We start from the raw sequence: 9,289 nt of genomic DNA on the forward strand, positions 1-9,289 counted from the left end.
GTTTGAAGATGGTAGATCTTGTTGCTCAACTCTAGAGGCGCCGCCGCCGCACCTATAGTCGTCACAATTTAATAGGCCTATTTTGACACATGCCATCCCAATGTCATTAATGTCTTAAACTAACTTTTTAGTAGGCAGATTACGACCACGTGACTGCTAGAGCTTGCGGCTTCAAAGCATTCAGAAGAAACCATAATCGATTAACTTTCAAATAATCGAAACTTAGAATTACCAATAACTTATTATTTATCCCTTTTTCATCATAATAACAATAAAATACTTGATTACTTTGCTTCTTAGGGAATGTAAAACGAAAAAAAAAATACAGTTCACGACCGATGCTTTATTTAATCTTCTAAAAATGATTAAATTTTTAAATTACACTACAACTTATTTTCTATTCTCCTTTTTATTGAATATTTAGATGATTTAGAAAAATATAGAATAAATATTCTGTTTACAAAATATTAAGTAATTTATACAATACGATGTGTGGTTTTAATCGATTTGTCGTCAAAATCGGTTTCTTTGGTTATCGATTTGTATGTCACATGCTTAGAGCCTAGCGATGGCATGTGTCAAAATGGGCCTATTAAATTGTGACGACTATACTAGTATTTCTGCCTAATAACAGAAGTGTTAAGTGCTACTGTGTTCTGGTTTAAAGGGTGACATGCTCACCAGAGGTGTTCACACTTTGTCCTCAAGTGTATCGACGCATCTGTGGTAGGAATCCCGTCTTATCTAAGGTAAATTGAAGATGTACATGGACAGCAACAGCTATTTACCATCAGATGTTGCATGTTTGTTTGCTACGATATGTTATAGTGATCAATATCATCGTTAAATAAATTGTAAACGTCCTTCGTGTTTTATAATTAACAGTATGGAGTTACCATCTATTTCGGCCTTATAATAATGCGTTCATCTAACTAATACAACTTTAATTTCAAACTGTCTACACATTTTGCTAATTATGATCAAATATTTCATTTTCCACTGTTCACAACAAAACTTTCATAATATTTTCTCGCTTCTTCGCTCGCGGTACAACACCAACCCAAAGCCAGGCAATGGTTTAACCGGAATACATTTTACTTGGATCTTTATTGGTTTTTCATTTGTTTCCTTTGTACTTTATGTTTATGATATTAGAGAATCCGCGGAATAAAAGCTAATGTGATTGGTGGTAAAAATAACATAAATGTGCTGTTTTTATTTTATATTTTATCTGTACGAAATTGAAGGAGAAAAAGATGGGTACACAACCCAATAGTAATTGGAAACTTTTATACTATGCTACTCTTAGTAGCAATCGAGTATTCAGTCCACCTGGCAGGTGGCTTCTGCCACTCATGGGCATCTCTAATCAACCACAGATTATATTAGCTTCCTACTTGAAATTGGCCGATGAACCCTGAGAACTTGCGAATAAGTTCCAACGCATAGGTATGCCCTTCAAAGTGGAACCCATCAAAACGAAGTCGAACCACAAATTGTTCTACCACCTTATACTGCCTCCTATATCTTTCAACAGCTCCAAAGAGGATTAGAGTGCCTGAAGTTTTTCACTAGTCAGTGTTACCCCTTGTCCCTGTAGTTCCGGGATCAGAATAGGGCTACGGTATCCTCTGCCTGTCGTAAGAGGCGACTAAAAGGGGGCTTTCGGGGTTGCGGGCGGCAAGAGTGGGAGCTCTAATCGCCAGGCTAGCTACCCCGGGAAGAACGATGGTATGTGTGACCTCATACCGTCGTACGCTCCACACGGAGTGGCGAGCTTCATAATCATCTGGGCGGACCCAGACAGGGCCACGCGCCAAGTGGACTCCGGTTGCGTTCCTTTGGAGATCCCGGAGTCGTCTACGCAGCGCTGAGGACGGTCTCCGGGGGGGTTTTAGTGCGGTAAAAGTCCGTACCTAAGACATAACCCGTCATCGCTCCCACGACGTCGGGTACCTTTTGAAGGTTTTCCCCTCGTCAAAAAAAAATGTCAGTGTTACCCCTGATGACTACGTCATAACGCTATGCTAGTCTCTACGTTATCACACCCTTAAAAGTGCTTAAACTACGTAAAATTACGCCTTACAATAAAAACTCGTATGCAATAAGATGTCCCATTATTAACATCATTGTCAATTCATAACTTTCGCTGAATAAGGCTTTCCTTTGGATAAGAGGGGTTAAGTATAGAGGTACGTCGACAACTCTTGTACTCAGCGATTTATCGGTGACTTGTCGGAAAGATAATGTATCTTGTATAATCAACGGAATAACTGGTTATTGAAATGTAAGTCAAAATTATCATTCACTGGTTATCAGGGGAAGGCAAAATTATGTTTTAAACGTTTGTTGTCACAAATAAAATTTAATTTTCACGCATTTTCTTTTTAATCTTACTTAGTTCAATTAACTAAACAATTAATTAAGTTAACCTAATTAATTAATGTTAGTTTTAAGTTTGCATCAATTATATTTCTCAACCGTATAAATAAATAAGTAAAACCTAATTTACATAACTTTTAATGAAGTGACATAAAATTGAATGTTTGATAGACCTAGTAAATATTACAAAACTCTGACATTCTTAAAATCGTATTACATTAACTTACTTAATAATTTTAATAACGTTAGAGTACCTACATAATTTTCTTTAGGTATGCTACAAAAGTAAATCCTAGCGCAAAGCTAGGCGAACCGCAACCCACTTAATAACGTTAAAGCAATACCCGTCACCGAGCGAAATAAACGAAACTTTAATATTTAACATAACACACGGAACTAACTGCAAAATTTAATAAGCCCACGGTCGCGCCATCTGGCGGAAGCGGCGTGTACTGGCGAAATTCATAAAACGCTTAATACTTACTGCCTCTGCCGTCTGTACACGTCTTTATGGCCCAGCGTCGGGACAGAATTCAAAATTAGAATTGGCCCAATTTGGCCTCTTTATTGCGACGTCCGCATTCGGAGGGTTAGGGTACTTTACGGCCGTATTGCTCGCGACAGATATTTTTATTTAATTCCCGCGATAATGTAGGTACGTGTGTGATTTCGGGTTATGTGCTTTAAATGTACCGTGTAATTATGTAGGGTTAATTCTGGGCGGTTTATTCCGTTTTCACGAAAAATGTTTTCGTACTTTTTACATACGATTTTACATAGAGTAAAATTGAGCTGATAGCCGTAAAAATAACTTTATTGAATACTTTGTTTTATGTTTCTCTGTAACGCGTTATAGAAACAAACCACAGGCAATGGTAAGTGACCAATAAGACATCTGTTCCTACCTAATCAACCCCCGATAACATTAAATTTCTACCTGAAATCTAAGATCTGATAAATTTGAACTCGTCTTAAAATTTTATAAGGAGTCGTTTCAAACTACACAACAGTGCTTAACACTGTCATTAATAAGTAAATTAAGTCCCGTCTGCCTTTTTGTTAGGTATACACATAGATTAGTAAAGATACTTCGCCGCCTTGAAATTGAATGAAGCCACAAATGGCTTATTATCGTAAGTTCTTTTTTTGAATTCTTGACAAATAAAAACATTTTTAGGGAAAATTTACGAATAAATAACTAATACTGCGTAATTTATCATGAATTTACATAATAAATAAATAATTATTTCAAATATTTTAGGGATATTTTAGCACGGAGACGTGGCAAAACGTTTTTACGCAAGTATTTCAATTCTCAAAACTGGGTACATTTTCTAGTTAGGAGTGAGTAATCTTTACTAATCTATGGGTATACATATAAAATTTAGACAGTGACCACATTTCATACGAGAAATACATACTCGTTTGCTAGTTAATTTGATAAAAAGTAGGTACCCAATAAATCGTCCTAGACCTTCCTAGCGTACTCACCACAAGTAATATACTTTTATGGAACATACGACGACAACCATTTCCCAGCAGGACCGGAGGAGGGCAAAAAATTTAATAATGATACGTCACAAAAAGACAATATTCATATGTCTCCCAGATTTATTCTTTTATCCCAGATATGAGGTTTGCACGGTAAAGTTTTATTCCGTAACCGTAAAATGTACGATTGGGATTACGTATCGTACTAACTCTAAATTTGTAATAAAAGTGCGGAGTAAAACTGGTATTATTTATGTTACATTTTTGCATAAGGTACCTGACTTTATTTTTCCGAAATACTCAAAATACGTAGCTGAAAGAAGTTGATTAGCAACTTAAACTACCTAACATACAATTTTAAAATAACTTAAATATATTAATAACCAAATGTTTTCGCAAGTATAAATTATGTAAGATATAATTACAATTAAACCTGACTAAATAGAACTCAAATTTAAATTCTATTTCACCTGAATTTCGAAAAGCTCTACTGCTTTCAATACGTAGCTAGAAAATGATATCAATAAATTATAGTCAACCCATTACTGTCCACTGCTGGGCACGGGACTCTTCACAGAGTAAGAGCCGGTCCACACGGCGCGTTGCGTTAGCGTTGCGTCGACGTAGCGCTGTGGCTGCGTCGTTTTACATACTAATAAACATAGTGTACACACGGTGCGCTGCGTCGACGCAGCGCATACGCGACTGAACTGCAGCGCACCAGACGAAGCGGGAGGGGGAGTATTCATTGCGTCGCCGGAGCGGCAGCGCTCAGTTGTTTATGCGTTGATAAGGAACGCACACGCAAGCTGATATCGCTTATATTTACGTATTGTGACGGTGACGTTGTAATTGCAGCAATGCCAGACGTCTTTTCCGATCCATGCTTTCTATAGAATGACTGCGACGATTACTTAAAATGCTCATCGCAACGGTGCGTCGCCGTTGCGATGACGGAGCGTTACAACTCCGTCGTAGTAACGCTGCGTTGGCGCAGCGCCCGTGTGGCCGGCTATGCGTCAAAACCTTTGCGTTGCGACGACGCAACGCAACGCAACGCGCCGTGTGGACCGGCTCTAAGGGATTTAAGCCATAATCGTCCGCGCTGGCCAAGTGTGAATACTCTTACCCTTGAGTTTTGTCGATCTCTCAAGTACGCAGGTTTCTTCACTATATTCTTTTACCGTTAAAGCAAGAGATAATTAATTTTTAATACGCACATAATTTAAACTAATACATACAGAGGCGTGTGCCCTAGATTTGAAGCTCAGACCCACGATATAGAGGCCAAGTTTCAACCACTAGGCTATCCCTGAATTTAAGACACAGAGTTCAAATTAGCAGAAACTCTATAAATCTATAATGTCATTACACTTAAACAATTTACGATTAGTAATCAAGATCTGCAATAAAGTCTATTTCCCCAATACGAAGTACCTTTTATGTAGTAAAAGGTTTATTAGTTTTGGAGTTCCGCGAAGATATTTAAGAGGTTTATATTAAGCTGTTTAAATATATTACTTTCGGCGATTCTCTCAAAAACTTTAAGTTAATTAATTTGGTTAATTTCTTGTTGTAAAATCTACTCTTATATACGAGTATATTGCATTACGTAATAAAAATATTTCTTAATAACAATTAAATAAACTTTATGTAAAAATTAATATTTGTGCATAAAGTTATACATTTCTATATTTGGTTATACATTTACATAGCTATACATAGTTATACATTTATATAAGTTATATATTTGGTATTGTAGATTATGGGTTTTCAAATAAAACTCCAACTTGAATCTTCAGTTCTTTTCTTCTTGTTTTTATTCCGAGGCGTACACATTTTTCCATATTTTTTTTTTTTTTTTTTTTTTTTTTGGCGCCCAGATGTAGGTGGAAAAAGGGCTGACCCTCTACGGAGAGGGAGGAGCAAAAAATGCGTCCAAGCACTTACAGGCCGCGACGGCCGGTGCCTGCGTCGTGTGGGGCTGACTGAAAGGTCCTCCTGAAGGGAGGACCATCCCACTAAAAACTCCTTTAAGGCATTCGTCCAAGGGGACCGTACAGCCGACATCGGATAGCGACCTCTCGTTTGCGGAGCGAGAGGCGCTAGCGGCGCTCCCTAGAGAGCTACCGCTGGATAGATGACACTGAAGGTGTCAACGTATCATGAATAAGATTAGAATCGTCGGGAAGACGATTCTCTATGGAGAGTTGTACGCCCCTGTGGGCGGCCAGAAGATTCTCCACATCGGTGGAGAGTTTGTTAGGAGCGTCGGTCAAGATATTTCTTGGCCGACGGCAATTGTAACGGGTAGGAAGAGGGGCAGCATAGTCCGCTGCACCCTTGATTAAGGGGTTGGAATGGTTTTCTGAGCGGTCGAAGAACGCTTCAGAGAATTGTCTGAGGACTTGTTGTATTGGAGCGAGCTCCAGGTCGCGGTGGAGGTCAGCGTTTCTGACATACCAGGGGGCATTAAGTGCCCGACGACAAAAGAGATTTTGTATGACCTGGAGTTTGTCTAGGATGGTGGGATTCGCGTGAGCGAAGACTGGAGAGGCGTATGTTAACACCGGTCGAATGCAAACCTTATACAGCGTTCGCTTATTCCTGGCTGACAACTTGCTGTGTCTGCCAATCATGGCGTTGAGGCGGCTCATGTAAGAGCGGGCGGTATGGGTGACCTTAGAGACGTGGGGTCTAAAGGTGAGGCCCGGGTCAAGGGTAACTCCTAGGTATTTTACTGTGGGCCTCCATGGAATGGGGGCCCCAAGTAATTTGACGGAGGGCAGGTTGTTTAAGCGCCTGCGTTTGTGGTCGAAGCGCATTGCGGAGCTTTTCTCCGCATTGACTTCGATGCGCCATTTCCTAAACCAATCTCCTAACTCGTTGACCGAGCGTTGGAGTTTGGTGAGGACAGATGACTCCTTTTGCCCTTGGATGTAAAGGGCGGTGTCATCGGCGAAGAGTGAGAGCTGCACCCCATTTTTGGGGATAGGAATATCGTTGGAGTACGATATGAATAATGTAGGAGCGAGCACTGAGCCTTGAGGGACTCCGGCTGTTACGGGGCGTGGGGTAGAGAGGATACCTTCGTGCCTGTAGCGGAAGGTTCTGTCCTGAAGGTAGGAAGCCACGATGCGGACTAGGCGATCAGGAAGACCAGAATGGTATAGCTTGTATACCAGTCCTCCATGCCAGACTTTGTCAAAAGCCTTGGCGACGTCGAAGAAGACTGCTAGTGTCTTGTTACGTCTTGGATAAAACCCGCTTGTGATGTACTCGACAATGCGGTGGACTTGTTGGGGGCACGAGTGCTGGAGGCGAAAGCCAAATTGGTGAGGAATGATGAGTGGGGGAGCATCAATTGGGAAGAGGTGCCCTCTTATGTGAACGAGGATCACCCGTTCGAAAACCTTGCCCATTGCATTGAGGAGGCTAATGGGGCGGTGGTTGGAGGGAATATGTTTCGGTTTCCCAGGCTTGGGAATACCGATAACTGTTGCTGTCTTCCAGGCTGTTGGAAAGAAGCTGAGATCGAGGCAGGCATTGAAGATAATGACCAGAAGGGTCAGTGCCTGCTCGGGGAAGTGTTTGAGCGCCAGGTTGGAGATACCATCCGGACCTGGGGCTTTACGAGGTTTCAAACCGCGGATGACGGTCCGGACCTCGTCTGTAGTGATTTTAATGGGAGCAGAGGTGACAGGGAGAGAGATCTTTTTGAGGACCTCCTCCTCCACCTTGTGAATGTGGATAGGGTCGCACGGTTGAGTGCTGGGGGAGCACTGCGCAGCGATGCTATCTGCGAAGCATTCGGCCTTCTCAGCGTCTTCGAAGGCTATGCTGCCGTCGGGACGCGTGAGAGGGGGAGTGCTTGAGAAGGCTTCGGTACGAAATCGTCTAGCGACTTTGTAGAATGCCTTATGAGAAGGTTGGATATCCTCCATGAGAGAGTTCCAGTTGGAGTCCCTCATTTCGGCTAGCCGGGATCTGACTTTCCTTTGGAGGGCGTTAGCGCGCCTCCTAAGGACAGGGGTGGGATACTTGGCGGCCCATCTGAGGGCTGCGTTTTTAGTTTGGATTAGCTTCCTGACCTCGCGAGGTAGTTTTCGGTTCGGGACCTCTACCACCTTCGCGTTGTCATGAAGCGAAGTCTGAACTAGCTGGGTGAGTGAGTTCACCGTACTGTCTATTTTCTCCGAGCTAACAAGGTAGTCTGGGGAAATAGTATACGGTGAATCGGGGGCCTCTATGGCCGAGGTGAGAGATTTCTCGTACCCTTCCCAATTAGTGAAGGTTTTCGAGGAGGTATGGGGAGTTGGATCATAGGGACCTAACTGTAGAGAGACTGGACGATGGTCTGAGCCCAGATCGTCCAGTGTTTCGATCGCTCTTGTATTGAGCGCGACGCCTTTAAGGAGGGCGAAATCCAGCACGTCGGGTTCTTGGTCTTCCCGATCGGGGTAGTGGGTTGGCGCTGTTGGAGAGAAGATATCAAAGTCCAGTGCGCGGGAAATGGTTAAGAGTTTCTTGCCGTTGGTGTTAGTCAGACGACTGTTCCAAACGGTATGTTTGCAATTGAAATCTCCAAATAGTACGACAGAGTCTCCGAGCGAGAGGAGGGCCTCCAAGTCGCTTTGGAGAGGGGCTTTATTGGCGGGGAGGTAAATTGAGGCTATGATCAGGGACGGGTGTCCTGTCATGCCTAATTTGCATATGGTGGCTTCCATATTGGTGAGCTTGGGTGTTTCCAGAGGGGTGCAATGAAAGGATTTCTTGTAGTAGATGGCAGTGCCTCCGCCACGACGGTCGTCGGCTCTGTCATTACGTACAAGCGCGTAAGAGGGGAGACTTACGCCTTTAAGGGAGGGCTTGAGGAAAGTTTCCTGAACAAGCAACAGGTCGATATCCCTGTTGCGGACGAACTCTTTGAGTTCGGGAATGCAAGGCTTAAGACCTCGTGCATTGAAGGAGATAAGCGAGACGCCTTTAGGTTTTTGACGACCGGGATGAAGGGGTTGAGTATGAACGTTACTCATTGAATGGACTTGAACAACGCTAGGTGTTCAGAGTAGATTGCGATGCGCTCCGCCTGGCTGGCGTTACGCATCTTTTGCGAGACGAGTATGATCTCGTCGAGGTTCACGCCCTTAACGCAGTCCTTAAGGAACATGATATGTTCCCTTACCGATGCGTCTTGGGTGGGACGGGGAGTGGGAGTGGCCTTAGGGGCCGGGGTTGGTGGGGCGGTCGCGGGAGCGACTTTCCTCCAACTCATGGGAGCGGTTGGGGTTTTGGAGGCCCCTAGCCGCGGGAAATTGGTCGAATTGACCGGAGGTGGGCCTGCTTTCGAGGGCTGCTTTTTAGCAACCTTCTTTTGAGCGGGACGGGGGGCTTTAGGGCAGCCACGGTAGTTAGC

Source organism: Epargyreus clarus, unplaced genomic scaffold (assembly GCF_041222505.1).
Source record: "Epargyreus clarus isolate Ecla_fem2 unplaced genomic scaffold, WU_Ecla_fem_2.2 ptg000006l, whole genome shotgun sequence".
Taxonomy (NCBI): Eukaryota; Metazoa; Arthropoda; class Insecta; order Lepidoptera; family Hesperiidae; genus Epargyreus; species Epargyreus clarus.